A 15,466-nucleotide genomic window follows, 5' to 3' on the forward strand; every position below is an offset into this window, starting at 1 on the left:
GGAATATTACTCAGCTATCAGAAAGAACGAGTTCTCAACATTTGCTGCAACATGGACGGCACTGGAGGAGATAATGCTAAATGAAATAAGTCAAGCAGAGAAAGACAAATATCATATGATTTCTCTCATCTATGGAACATAAGAAATAGGATGATCGGTAGGGGAAGAAAGGGATAAAGAAAGGGGGGTAATCAGAAGGGGGAATGAAGCATGAGAGACTATGGACTATGAGAAACAAACTGAGGGCCTCAGAGGGGAGGGGGGTGGGGGAATGGGATAGACCGGTGATGGGTAGCAAGGAGGGCATGTATTGCATGGTGCACTGGGTGTTATACACAACTAATGAATCATCGAGCCTTACATCGGAAACCGGGGATGTACTGTATGGTGACTAACATAATATAATAAAAATCATTTAAAAAAATTTTTTCTGCCATCCCGATGGGAAGGGGGCATGGAATCTGAAACCAAGTCATAAAAAATCAAGAAGGGATACTTCTTGCACCCTTGAGCTTGGCCACCGCAGCTCATGACCTTGGGCTGAACGGACAGTAGCAGTGCAGCTATGACGTAACCCATGTCCTGTGCACTGGGACACCGCATTTCGTTCCAGGGTTTTAAGTACACAAGCCGAAGGCGGTTCTTGCCTGCTCTAGGGCATGCTCAAGATGCCCTCCCCCACCTCGCTCTCCCCCTTTCCCGGGGTGTGGCTCACAGGCAAAGAACTGAAAGGCCTTCTTGCTGGGGCCTGGCCTCTCTTTGGAGGAGGCTTGTTCTTCTCTTGTGGGGTCTGTGTGAGAAGACACTCCAGCAGCTTCTGCTGGCCTGGGAAGCTGAGAAAGCCTGAGTTGGGTTGGTTTTACTCCGACCTTTATTCTGAGCCCTGTCTTTCTCTCTGGAAAGGACTGAGTAAGTGTGGGCCTTGGGAATAAGGGCCCAGGAGGCAGCTTCCATTCGGTTTTAAGACAGGGCCTTAGGCTCACAGCTGGAGGCTCATGGCTGCACACACTTCAGTCCAGCTCACCCGGAGACCAACGAGAGCTTGGGGCAAAAGTGTTATTGAACAAGGTGATTTGAGGGAGGCTGACAGAGCAGTGTGTTCTCTGTAAGCGGGAAGACCACCATCCCTACAGACTAGCGAGCTGTTTCACTACTACGGTGTCTATGAGGGACCAGTCCCAAGGTGGAGAGTCGCCTTCCCTCAAACACATGAAGACCAATCCCATCAACCTGCATTCCTGTTCATGGCCGTTCCCACCAGAAATCTGAGACTCCCAGGGAATCTACCACCCAGAAAATCTACCTCTGCAAGGTGGCTCTGTATATTCCCAACCTGACCAATCTCCTACCTCTCTCTGCCCCCAGTGCTCCTACTATGCCTTCTAGAACTCTCGGTCTGTCACCAGAAACACTGCTTGTGACTTCAACCTGTGCTTTGAACAGAACTGGACCTTGCTTCAACCTGGCTATCTCCCGAGGACAGTGTTCTTTGGGCATCTTTCGTAAGGCCAACCAGGGTACAGAAGCTGGGTAGGGACCCTCCTTGCTCCTCATGCCACTTCTAGACAGTTTCTCCCTCTTTCTTCCTCAAAACCCTGCAGTTTCGGTGAAGCATGTGCCATCAGACTCTACTCACAGGCTGTTCCTCTTTCTTAAAGTCACTGACCCTCCTTCAGTCATTCCCCCTTCTTCACGAGGATTTCAGCTGCTGGCTCACTGTCCTTCTTTCCACTACTGCTCCTATTAGGCGTTGTTGGTGACTTAAAGCAGTCCATCTGATCTCATCGCCTTCCCCTCTCTGCCCTCTAACCAACTGGCCTCTTTGTTCTCTTCAAAAGCAAACTAGTTCCTTCCTAAGGGTCTTTGCATGGGCTGTTTTTCTATGTGTAATACACTTGCCTCATATGCTCTCATGTCTCTCCCTCACTTCATTCAGATCTTGATCTTAAGAATTAACTTACAGGTGTTGGGGCGCCTGGGTGGCGCAGTCGTTAAGCGTCTGCCTTCGGCTCAGGGCGTGATCCCGGCGTTCCGGGATCGAGTCCCACATCGGGCTCCTCCGCTGGGAGCCTGCTTCTTCCTCTCTCACTCCCCTGCTGGGTTCCCTCTCTTGCATTAATAAATAAAATCTAAAAAAAAAAAAAAAAGAATTAACTTACAAGTGAGACCTTCTTTGACCATCCTATCTAAGAGAGCTACCCATCCCCATGGCTTTTTAGTCTCTGATCCTGCTTTATTATTTTTTTCTCATAGCACTTAGATTGTATACAACATTACATTACATATTTGTTGTTTTTTGCCTGTTTCCTCTGCTAGAATGTAAGCTCAGGCGAGACAGCAGGGACTTTTCCTGTCTTCTTTTTCATTGCATCTCCAGTGCTTAAGCAGTGACTGGACATAGAAGGTATTCAATAAACCTATTTTGAATGACTACTTGAATTAAAGAGAATGATTGCTCCTGGCCTGGCCCTGCGCATAGTTTCTTTAAGAACCTTCAATGGAGGTGAGTGGCCCAGGTTCTCAAGCAAATACCACCTCATGGCAACTAGCAAGCATAACCAGGGCTGGTGAAGGGTCCTGTAGCCTGATCTGACTGAAGTCACTGAAGGCACATCTTCTGAAAAAAAGATGATTTAGGAAGGACAGGCTACTGTTTTTAAATATTAAGAAGTATCATGTGAAAGAGGGATTCGTTTCATTCGTTATTGCTCTAAAACTCTACTCTGCAAATTTTAAAAATTGTTCATCTGTATCAGTAAAATATTTTCAGCATGTTTTTAGTAAATTCATCTTTATTTCCAAATTAGATGCATATTAATCATGGATGATGACAAGTTCACGCAACTTTCTCTCTTGGGAAGAACGAATGCCCACTTCCGAGGGTAGACCACCCGCTGGGTCCCTGGGAAGGCCTCCTGCACCTGATGACAATTGGCTCTTGTTTCAGGTCCCCATGGGGGACCCCTACAGTCCTGTCCCTAGTCCTGTCTTGGAAGTCCTCTCTCCCTCGTTCTGCACGTGGCCTTATCACCTACGGTCACCTGAACACATGTCTTCCCAGGACCTGAGCGCACCTCCCCGGAACACTGTTATAGAAGGAAACACTCTCGAATGCTGAGAGCCACCCAGCAGTGGAATGTGGCGGCCTCTCAGGAAGCGTGTATTGTCTACGCACTGAGCTTGTTTCGCTCAGGCGGCATAGCTTCCTGGAAATCTGCATCCCCTGGAAATTTGGGCCAGACCAGTGTTTCTCAAAGAGTGCTGTCTGCATCCCAATCAGCTATGCATGTGAGGGTGCCTTTGCGGAGGGGCTGTTAGAAATGCAGATCTCTGGGCCTTTCACAGACTGCCCGGTCAGCATATCTTGGGGAAGGATGTAGGAATCAGCGGATTGAAGTTGAAGCCTGGCTGCCTTAAACATACTGGGATGTCCGTCCCCACTCTAGGAGTCCCGGATTCAACTAGTGCCGTTTACTAACTGGGACCAGCTGGAAGCCCTCCAGCATGTTAGTTAACTCTTTGAGCCTCTGTTCTGTCATCCTTTTTTTTTTTTTTTAAGGTTTATTTATTTGAGAGAGAGAGCACAAACGAGTACACATGAGTGAGGGGAGGGGCAGAGGGAAAGGGAGAGAAGCAGACTCCCCACTGAGCAGAAAGCCCAACTCAGGGCTCGATCTCACAACCCTGAGATCATGACCCTGAGATCATGACCTGGGCCAAAATCAAGAGTCAGATGCTTAACCGACGGAGCCACCCAGGCGCCCCTGTTTTGTCATCTTTACAACAGAAGTTAAGCTATAGTCTCTCTTAGCTCTGGAATCCCATGCCTTTCTTTTTTTCTTAAAATGTTTTATTAACATTTTTATTTTAAAAGTTGAGATAAAATTGATACATCACATTGCTTTAGTCTTAGGTGTACAACATAATGATTTGACGTTTGTATCTTGTGAGATGATTATTGGAATAAGCTCACCCATCACCACACATAGTTGCAAATTTTTCTTTCTTGTGAGGAAAGCTTTTAAGATCTACTCTCTCGGCCACTTTCAAATGCATGCTAGAGTGCTGTTAACCATAGTCACCACGCTGCGCATGACATCCCCGGGACCGTGCCTCTGTTTCCCACCTTGTCTCTTATATTTGAAGCTTTGCTTCTAGCTGGGTACACGTGAGCATGTTTAAAAACGTTTCGTTGCAGTGAAATGAAATATAGTAAGTGCTCAATAAATTTTTGTTGCTTGATAGCTTGGTTTAGGGTTAGTCAAAGGAGACCATTCAAAGCAGGAGGAAAGCCACATCTTAGAAGCCTGGAGCTTCCCAAACCTTGGCTCACTTCAGAACTTAACATGAAAGCCGTTCTTTAAGTTGTGTTTCTGAAGTGGGCTGGAGGGAGGGGCCTGACTTGCCATCACAGGACTGCTACGGGCCAGTAAACGCTCTGTTAGCCGGGCCTGCTGCCTGAAAGAGCTTTTCCCTGTGTGGCTTTATCAAAGGCCACAGGCCAGCAGCTCGCCACACAGAGCGGTTCCTGTGTGGGCACAGAGAGTCCTTGTCGGGCTGCCCCTCGGAGGAGCCACAGGGCTGGTTTCCATCCCCTACGCAGGGAGGAAGACGAAGGAGGAGAAAGGGGCCTGTGGTGTTTCTCCAGGTCCCACAAACAGCAGGCAAGACGCGCAATGTTCACGGTCACACCTAGGGATGAGGAAGACGGTGGCTCTGGCTGCAGTGTCCCCATCTACTTTGTATTTAAGATGACACTTAGGAAAGAGGAGAGCTGCATTTTTGAGTCAGGGACATTGTATGTTGCTGGAAGCCTGAGGGAGGCTCCTTTCTGCGGAGACCGACGGGGCTCCTGTCCGCCAAAGACAGCCGTTCGCAGGCAGTTTGCCTGGCTGGGCACCTGGGCTCTCTTCTCAGTTTTCCCTCCTTTTCTGGAGAGTCTGCATTCAAAACCCTCTGGGTGAGTTGGTGAGTTGTTTCTGCCGACGGCCTTGGTGAGGACCCCAGGAGAGTGACTCGGTGACTCTCGTCCCTTGCTGTCAGGGTCTGGCCTCACACAAGCCAGACTCAAGAGTCCTCAAGCTCCCGCCCCCCTCGCTTGGGCCCCTCCGTTTTCTTCCCTGAGTCCCCTGCTTACAGAGATAAACTTCCAAGATTCACCAGAGAGGTGAGGACTGGATGACATCCCAAGTGTCTTTTTCCAAACACGCTCCCCCCAGAGAAGAGAATTTGCATTAACTAAGCACCTACTATGTGTGAGGCACCCATTATATGTTTTACACGAATGCTCTCCAAACTGGGGGGTGAGATCCCTAAGGATGACCCACTGGGGAGCAGGAAGAACATACCAGAACTTCTATTTATATTTATTTTCTAATCTAAAAAACAGGAAAGAGATTAAGAACTCTTGTATTTAATGGAAACCAGCCGCTTTATGCTGGCATGTGAGGCATCTTGAGGATGGAATGGCAGTTACAACCACTCGGAAGGCTGACAGTGGCATCCTTGGGTGTTCATTTGTTCATTTCTAGCATATTGAGACAAACCGCTATGAACATGACTTATTTAGGGATTTAAAAATAATCCTCACAATTGGCAAAGCTTGGAGTTGGACCAAGTTGACCTGACCCCTGCTCGTTTTAGCCGGTGAGAGAGATGTGTAAGGGAACGATCGGTTTCATGTTGGTACAGCTCCCTTAGGGGGCCCATGTGAAGAATGGAGAGGGCCAGGGTGGGTGGTGAGACCAGTTTTGCTGGGACAGTGACGGTTTCACAGAAGGGGAAATGTTTTAGATGGCTCTAAAACATGTTCTTAAATTTGGCTGGCTATCAGAAACACCCAGAAAGGTTAAAAGAAAAGAAAAAAAAGGCTGATTTCTGGACTTCTCCCCAAACCTATGAGGTCAGTGTCTCAGTAGGGAAAACTGAGAATCCACCTGTGTTGGTCCCAACAGCTTTCCTGTAGCCAGACAGAGAGCCTGGAAGGGCCGGCGGGGCAGGGCAGGAGCTGGGACCAGCCCCAGGGGCCTCCAATTCTATGCAGCTGCAAGCTGCCCTCTGCAGCCCTGTCCCCTGGGGCTGAGCTTGGGGCCTTCTGAAGGGAAGGCCGGGGTCCTGCCTGCTACTCTGAGCACCGAACTGGGTCCAGGGACCAAGGTCCCAGGGTCAGGGCAAGAGCCTCCCAACTCCATGATCTATGCCGCACGGACTCACTTACTGCCATCTGCCCTTGGCCTGTGCTTCCAGAAAAGATTTCTTTGTCAAAACACACAACAGTGAGCCTGCTTTGCCCCAGGCTTCTGTGTCATAACTCCTTTTTTATTGGAGCAAAGAGAAGTACCACAGTATTGTTCTTCTGCTCCACGTTTTCTCATGCATCAAGAGAGCAACAAGCACTTTGTGCGAACAGAAAAGCCTGCTTTGTTGTCTGAGGACAGGGAGGTGAGAGAGCCAGGGAGGCCTTTCACAGGCCATAAAAGAGACACGCCACACAAAGCAGGCTTGAGGCGCCTGGGCAGAGGGCTTGGGAATGGGTGGGAAGAAATCATTTGCACCTGTTCACTGGCTCATCAGGGTTTCACACATTTCACTAGTAAAAGTGACCTTAGCAGGCCTGTGTCAAGGTTCTCTTGCTACCGGGAGGGTCATCCTGGGACAGCGTGGTGCAACGGTGATGTTTCTGAAAAACGGAGTGAGTTGATCAATCTGTTGAGAGCACTTCGCGGTTCTAAGACACCTTGGTGCTAAGGATGTGACAATGAGTAGTGTGCTTTCCACGGGTCCTCTCTTCCCCATGGCCTGCGAGGGGTCAAGGTGGCTGTTGTCATCATCGGCAGTGACAGAGGAGGCCACCAAGGCTCAGAGAGCCTGAGCTCGCACAGCAGAGCCAAGTTCAATTCCCAGTGCATGTGTTTTGCTTCACTCCAGTGACGTCAGAATCCATTCAGTATCGTAAGGACTTCCCTATGTTCTTGGCTTCACAAATCTGCATTTTTACGCACTGGACGTTCTTCAAGAGAGCATGAGGTCGATTCCACTGATAAGTTAGCATAACCTAAGACGTGTACATGACTTTGAGAAGCAGTCCTCTTTAACATAACTAAAATTTTCAGCAGCGCAGAATGAATAAACAAGTAGAAATTCCCCTGTCAGCTAGGTCTCTTCTCTTTCTACCTCCAGAAAAAGGCTCTTACTGGAACAGCGATTCTCAAAGTCTAGGGAGCGCGGATCACCGGAAGGGCTTGTAAACCAGATTGCCGGGCCTCACCCCTACAGCTTCTGATTCAGCTGGTCTGGGTGGGGCCTGAGAATTTGTGTTTCTAATAAATTTCCTAATAAAGCTGATGCTGCTGTACGGGGACCTCACTTTAAGAATCACTGTTTTACAGTGTTCTTATTTTTCCTATGTATATCCCTGTCGCTCTGCACGTATATACACACAGTTACTAAAAATGAACCCATTTACTTAGACTTTTGAAATTTGTTTGTTATCCTAGACTTCATTCCAACCCTATAGATTGGGGTCTACATCATTCTTTTTACTTTATTTATTTTTTAAAGATTTTATCTATTTATTTGACAGAGAGAGAGAGAGCACCCAAGCAGGGGGAGCGGCAGGCAGTGAGAGAAGCAGGCTCTCCACGGAGCGGGGAGCCCGACACGGGTCTCGATCCCAGGACCCTAGAATCATGACTTGAGCAGAAGACAGATGCTCAACGGACTGAGCCACCTGGGTACCCCTACATCATTCTTTTTAATGACTGCATAGATTTCCATTGTATGCCTGTACCATCATTTATTTAACTAGTCTCTATTGCTGAATGTTTCGATTGTTTCCATTTTTTTCCTACTACAAACAATAGTATAGCTCTTTTCATCTATCTTTACACATTTGTGCTAACAATTATGAAGGATAAATCCCCAAAAGTGGAGGAGATGGCCGACAGTGATTACGTGTCTTCAGATGTTATATGACTGTTCTAAATTATATTCCTACCAATAGAATTTGAAGAATCCTTCATCAACATCAAATATTCAGTATGATTTTTATTTTTGCTCATTGTTAGGTAAAAAATGCTATATTGTTATTTTATTTTATTTTTTTGAAGTAGGCTCCACACTGGGTGTGAATTGGACCCTGAGATCAATACCTGAGCTGAAATCAAGAGTCGATGCTTAACTGACTGAGTCACCCAGGAGCCCCTATACTGTTATTTTAATTTGCACGCCTATATTAATAAAGTTGGGCATATGTTATCGGCCAGTTGTATTTCTTTTTCTGTAATATGCCTGCTTATATCCTTTGCCTGTTTTTCAGGGAAAGGGCATTCAGAAGGGCAGAAAAATTCATGGCAATGTCTTCCCTGCATTGGGCATAGCTTGGGCTCCTGACACCTTGCTGAAGCATTTTGGAGGTACTACAGAAGAGAAACAGGAAACAACTCAACACCAAAAACACCCCCAAATAATCCGACTAAAAAATGAGTGGAGGACCTGAGCAGACATTTTGCCAGAGAAGACACCCAGACAGCCAACAGGTGTATGAAAGATGCTCAACATCACTCATCATCAGGGAACGCACATCACAACCACGGTGAGATCGCATCTTACACCTGCCAGAAGAGCTGGAGTCGAAAAGACAAGAAGTAAGCATTGGTGAGGATGTGGAGAAAAAGGAACCCTCACTCACTGTTAGTGGGAATACAAGCTGGTGTAGCCACTGTACAAAACAGTATAGAGGTTTCTCAAAAAATTGAAAATAGAATTACCATATGATCCAGCAATTCCACTACTAGGTATTTACCTAAAGAAAATGAAAACACTAATTTGAAAAGATACATGCACCCCTATGTTTATTGCAGCATTATTTACAACAGCCAAGATATGGAAGCAACTCGTGCCCATACATAGATGAATGGGTAAAGAAGATGTGGTGTGTACACACACACACACACACACACACACACACACACTGGAATATCACTCAGCCCTAAAGATGATGAGATATTGCTCTTTCTGATAACATGGGTGGATCTAGAGGGTATGATGCTGAGTGAAATAAGACAATCAGAGAAAGACAAATACCATGTGATTTCACTCATACGTGGAATTTAAGAAATAAAACAAAGAAAAAAAGAGACAAAAAACAGACTTTTAAACAAAGAGAACTGGTGGTTGCCTGAGGGGAGGTGGGCAGGGTGGGGGGAGGAGGCTGAAATAGATAAAAGGATTAAGAGGAACAACATTCCAATTCCATAATAACTACGTCACAGCGATGAAAAGTCCAGCATAGGGAACATAGTCAATAATCCTGTGATACTGTTGTTTGGTGACACACGGTGACGACACTTACTGTGGTGAGCCCCAAGTAATTCACGGGGTTGTTGAATCATGCGTACACCTGAAACCAATCTGACACTGTTATGTTACTTGTACTTCAATAGAAATACAATGAAAAAAAGAGAAACAGGAAACAAGCCACAGAAATGAGCAAACACGATTAGAGGAGTGAGTTTAGAAGATCAAAATGAACAGAGATCGTTTAGGCCAGAGAACAGAAGCCCGAAGGGGCAGTGAAAAGGAGAAAAGCCTCAAATTTCCGAGTGGTGAGTCTTTCGAGAAGGGTGGCTGATGTGTATGCTTTCTGCTGGAACGTGGGCCAACTTGAATTTCCGTAGGTGGGCTTTCTTCAGGTTAAGGAAGGTCTTTCTCATTCTAAGTGCCAGCCCTAGTCTACATTTCTATTCTCAGAGACGCGGCAACTCAACGGGAGGTAATTTTGATGCGGTTCCTTCAAATCGTGGAGCGTGGTCTTCCAAGTACCTCTGTGTTCCTTTTTTTTTTAAGCTAGAGAAATTTCAAATACAGTGGTCAGGTCAGTCTGATTTCATGTAATGTAAAGTTTGGGGCTCTTTGTACTGTAGTGTTTGGAACTGTTCCTCCAGCCTTCCCAGCAGCATGTGGCCTCAGTGCTTTTCAGGACCCATTTCTGGTGCTATGTCCTCTGCCTGGATGTTGACTCTGGCACCAGAGTCAGTAGGACAGCAGCCCGGCCCAGCAGCTGAGAGGTCCCCTCTCTCCACAGGACCTGAGCAAGTGTTTTGCATTCAGGGAGTTTCCAGGGATGGCATATAACCCAAACATCAGCCCTCCTTGTGTGTGCTCTGTCTCGGCTTCATTGCAACAGTCTTGACTCTGATCTCATTACTGGGCTCTTACCTTATTCCTCAGAAAGCATCCTCTTGTACCCAATGCAGGAGTGAACAATGCAGTAAGAGGAAGGTGCTGTCAAGACTTCGGGAGCCCCTGACTTCCCTCTCCTCTGAACAGACTTAAGAATCCAAGGTAGAAAACCTAGGCACTGTCAGCTCCTTCTGACTCCTCACCCCCACGTCCCCCCAGTGGCTAGATCCTACCAAATCTCTAAGATCTATGATCCACTTCTTCATCTTTATTATCCCTGGTTTAGTCTAAGTCCTTTCTTCCTTTCCTGAGCAAATGTATCCGTCTGGGGACGCCTGGGTGGCACAGCGGTTGAGCGTCTGCTTTCGGCTCAGGGCTTGATCCCGGTGTTATGGGATCGAGCCCCACAACAGGCTCTTCCTCTAGGAGCCTGCTTCTTCCTCTCCCACTCCCCCTGCTTGTGTTCCCTCTCTCGCTGGCTGTCTCTATCTCTGTCAAATAAATAAATAAAATCTTTTAAAAAAAATGTATCCATCTGCTGGCTTCCTCCAGTCACATCCCCCTCCTATCTATTTAATCATATATTCATTCATTCATTCATTCATTCATTCATTCATTCATTCTGATGTTCTGTGAGAATTGACTTGTCTCTGTGCCCATATTCAAGAAATGCCACAAGACTCTGAGTTATTAGTTACAAAGAAGATATCCAGGCTATCAACCCTCCTGGTTCGAAGGAGTTGGGGACCCTCCGGGGTGGGGTTTCACAGGCAGATGAACTTGAGGTGGGCCCTGAAGTGTGTGTAGGTAATGTGGAAAACTCCACGAGTCAACTGCCTACTAGTTAGTCCCCATTCTTTCTTGCTGCTGTGGTGTGATTTGTTCACCTCTATGCCCAGCGAGGCTGCTTCTGACTTCATTAAGGTCACTTTTAGTTGGGTCTTCGGTTATTAGGAGCCCAAAGTACTGTGCAGGTGGGCTGTAGCCCAGTGCAGGTGGGATGGCTCTTTCCTGGCTTGGAGTCATGAGGTCACAGGAGGTGCCATTTGTTTCTCTGATTTTCCCAAGGTCAAGCCTGCAGACTGGCCTGAGGGAGGAGACGAGGGTCAGGAGCTGGCACATGGGTCAGGGAGCTTCTTTTTCATTCTTATCTTAAGCCAGGGAGTGCCCAGCACATCCAGAAGTCAGGAGCACCCAGGCTGGGAAGGCATCTTGGCCATCCTCTAGGTCAGAGGTCAGGCAGGTGATGTAAATGAAACAGATCTGTGTTTGCACGATGAACATGGAGGAATAGCCTTCATTTTATGAAGAAAAGTGCTCCCTAGAATTTGTCCTGATGCAGATGGACCTCTTGGTTGGCTGTTCATTTTTCTTATGGGGGACGGAAAAGAAAAACAGTCTCTCCTGAAAAATAAACCACCTAACACTCAGCTTCCAGGCTGCAGGGACAATAGGCTGTGCGGGGAACGGGACTGGGCACGGAATGACCACAGGTGGCACCACATGGTTGTTGCCAGATAGGAATCCTGGAGCAGATGAGAGGTCTTCCGATTTCTCAAGAGAAGCCTGAAACACGATTTAAAAAACTAAAAAAAAAAAAGTCCCTTTGTTTCCTGCACGTGGGCGCTATAGGAATACACAGCGGGCGGCAGGGTCTGGAGAGAGAGGCATTTGGGGTTAGGAGTGCAGGGGGAGTGGGGTGAAGACGCAGGGAGATGGGGCCAGGAGCAGGGGCTTTTGAGGGACAGAAGCTGAATTGTGGTCTAGGTGAGAAACGGGCAAACGAGATCAAAGAGCACACATCGAAAATGCAGAAAAGCATAAAGAAGAAAATGAAAGTCACAATCCTGCTACACAAAAATTAAGAAAGTGAAATTAAGAAAACAGTCCCAGGGGTACCTGGGTGGCTCAGCTGGTTAAGCGTGGGACGCTGGGTTTTGGCTCAGGTCATGTTCTCAGGGTCGTGAGATCAAGCCCCACACTGGGCTCTGGGCTCAGCATGGAATCGGCCTGACATTCTCTCTCTCCCTTGCCCCTGCCTCCCCACCCCAACGCACGCATTCTCTCTCTCTAAAAAACAAAACAAAATCCCATTTATAATTGTTGCACTGAAATCAATAAAATATCTAGGAATAGACTTCACTACAGAAAAAGCCCTAATTTTTTTTTAAAGATTTTATTTTTGACAGAGAGAGAGACAGCCAGCGAGAGAGGGAACACAACAGGGGGACTGTGAGAGGAAGAAGCAGGCTCCCAGCGGAGCAGGGAGCCCGAAGCGGGGCTCGATCCCAGGACCCTGGGATCACGGCCTGAGCCGAACGCAGACGGTTAATGACTGAGCCACCCAGGCCCCCGAAAAGCCCTAATTTTTAACATTTTTCCTTATGGTCTTTTTTCCTCTTACAGTCAGTCATCTTTCCCGATGTGAGATTATAATCATTTTCCCCTCACAATTACAGTCTCTCTGCAGCCTTACTTTTGAACGGCGGTATCTCAGCGCAGTGCGGGGGGCAATGGCTCATACAACTGTACGTATTCGAATTCTGTCAGAATAAAACTGGTTGCTCTGTCTGCTCACTGAAGGGTCACCTGTCAGGCTACGGGGGTAGAAGGGCTGCAGGCCGTGCTTGGGCAGCGGCTGGCATGTAGGAAAGGATGAAAACTAGCAGAGAGAGAAATCTAGGCAGGGAGAGGGGCAAGGCTGAGCCAGTCACTGCAGATCTTTAAGTGGAGCTGAAACCAAACTTAAATCATGCCCCGAGTGTGAATCCCTTTAGGAACGTTTAATGACATAAACTGCGTGAGTATAAGCCACACATGCTCCTGGGCTCCTCGGGGGCTCCAGGAGTGGGAGGGAAGCTTGGACCTTCGCCTCCTGCTGCTATTACTCTCAGATGGCAGAGCTAGGAGCGGAAGAAAGGGTACAGCAAATCCGTGTCCAGTCTGGAAGGACGACTCCAAGTGCTGGCTAAGGAGCCATTTCTAACAGGGCTGCGAGCCCCCCCCCCCCCAGCTGTCCCCTCTGGGGCAGGTGCCCCTGGGGCCTGCTGGAGGAGAGGGGGCCAAGTGAGGAGGGCCTGCCGAGTCCCTCAGGAATGAGGCTGTCACATGCCCTCTGAGTCTCATCTTTGTGTCTGTCACCTCTCACTGCCCTCTGGTTTGGGGTGGGGGGCCCTGGCAGACACACTATACCTGCTTTGTGACTACGTGCGTCTCCCCGAGGGTGTGTTCCCGGTGTCTTGTGCAATGACGGCTGAGTCGCGGGGCACACGTCTGAATGCATTTCCCAGGCAGCTGGCGTGATGAAACCGGGCTGGCCCAGCTCCCCTGTGAACGCTTGGCTCCCCGCATCTCTACTGTGTTCCCTGACATGGTAGTGGGAACTGGTTTCAGAGAGTGTTCACAACACACCTGTGTCGAGTGAGATTCTGCTTTGTGTGTGTGTAGCACGATTCCCAGGGATCAATGAGGGGGAAACCAACAAAACAGATGTGTAATGTAGATTGTTCGTATCACTAATAATAATACAATAGCTATTTACTGAGTATTTGCTATGTGCCAGTCTTTGGGCTAAGAGCTTTAACGCATTAACTTATACAAGACCTCCCTGAGTTAGGTACAATTAATATCCTCATTAAAAAAAAAATTGTTCTGGGCCACCTGGCTGGCTCAGTTGGTTAAGTGTCTGACTCTTGATTTCGGCTCAGGTCATGATCTCAGGGTTGAGAGATCGAGCCCTGCGTTGGGCTCTGTGCTCCGCAGGGAGTCTGCTTCTCTCCCTCTCCTTCTCCCTCTGCCCCTTCCTCTCCCTCTTCACTTACCCCCCTTCCCACCGCTGCACGCTCTCTCTCTCAAATAAATACATCTTAAAAACTTCCCTGAGTTTTTTAATTAAAAGTTTATAAATTAAAAAAAATTATTATTGAAGTGTAGTTGACATACAATGCTATATTAGTTTCAGGAGCACAACAGAGTGACTCGATAATTCTATACACAATACGCACCAAGGTAAGTTACTTACCATCTGTCTCCCTGCACCAGTATTACAATATTATTAACTGTATCCCCTATGCCATGCTTTTTCATCTCTGTCACTTATTTATTTTATGACTGGCAGTTTGTGCAAAAATAGGTGAAGACGATTAAGAGGTACAAGCTTCCAGTTATAATACCCTCCTTTTAATAATGAGGAACCTGAGAGCCAGGGAAGATAAGTAAACTGCCCAAAGTCCACAGTCATGGGGCCCAGACTTAAAGACATGTCCAGGCACCTGACCATGAAAACATGTTCATAGGAATTAACTGTAAAATAAAGAAAATATTGAACTTACATCATTTATATTGTTTTATTTATCACTGTCATATATTAAGTTTTCAGGGTGTAAGTTTAAAGGAGAAGAGGAAAACTTTCCTGAGCAAGACAGGAAACCCAGTACATTGGCAGATTTGAGGATTTGCAGAAGTCATGTTTGTGACTCATTTAACATACACAGAAAACGAGCCAAAAAAAATTGCATGTAATTGACTTAGATGATGCCCCTTTTCTGAGTGCAAAATTTGGAAGACAGCTTGTACTTGGCTGGAAACTGTCTAAAATGCACACAGATAATCAATGGCAGTGTGGATGTTGATTCTAAGAATAGCAGAGAAGAAAACCTGATTCAGATGGAAGAACTGCTAAAGCTTTGGGGTCACTACAATTTGCAAACCCACGAAAGCAAACTGAATTTGCTCCAGAAACTGGAAAAAGCAGCTCACAAAAAAGGCAACAGCTGGTTCTGAGAAGTAAGTAATACCAGCGAAGAGTAAGGTCTGTGATCACCAGGGTCTCCTGATTTTCAGTGGAATGGACTTGGTGACTGCCTCGATGAAGACCGTGTGGGATGTTTCCATGCTTGTCCTGCCTGGGGTTCCACCAGATGTGGAGCTCAATGCTGCTGAGACCTCAAGCCGCAATAAGAGCAAATTGAAATCAAAGGAGGAGAAATCATTCATAGCAAACATGCTGGATAATTTGTGGTATCAAATTATGGGATCTTTAAAGATCTCTTCTCTATTTCTTTTTTAAAAAGATTTTATTTCTTTATTTTAGAGAGCAAGAGATGGAGGGGAGGGGAAGAGGGAGAGGGAGAGACTCCCCACTGACCGCAAGCCCCGTACGGGGCTCCATCCCACCACCTCAAGATCACGACCTGAGCTGAAACCAAGAGTCGGACGCCCAACTGACAGCCACCCAGGTGCCCCGAAAGTCCCTTCTGTATTTCTAAAACTGTCGTTCTAAGAT

At 47.1% G+C, this 15,466-nt stretch overlaps 1 pseudogene; it reads left to right on the top strand.

Moving 5' to 3' along the window:
- Positions 1–2,497: 2,497 nt before the first annotated feature.
- LOC123786158 (ARL14 effector protein pseudogene) lies at positions 2,498–15,195 on the top strand (annotated as a pseudogene).
- Positions 15,196–15,466: the final 271 nt, after the last annotated feature.

This window comes from Ursus americanus, chromosome 7 (assembly GCF_024610735.1).
Source record: "Ursus americanus isolate L20-20 chromosome 7, mUrsAme1.1.p, whole genome shotgun sequence".
In the NCBI taxonomy this organism is placed as follows: Eukaryota; Metazoa; Chordata; class Mammalia; order Carnivora; family Ursidae; genus Ursus; species Ursus americanus.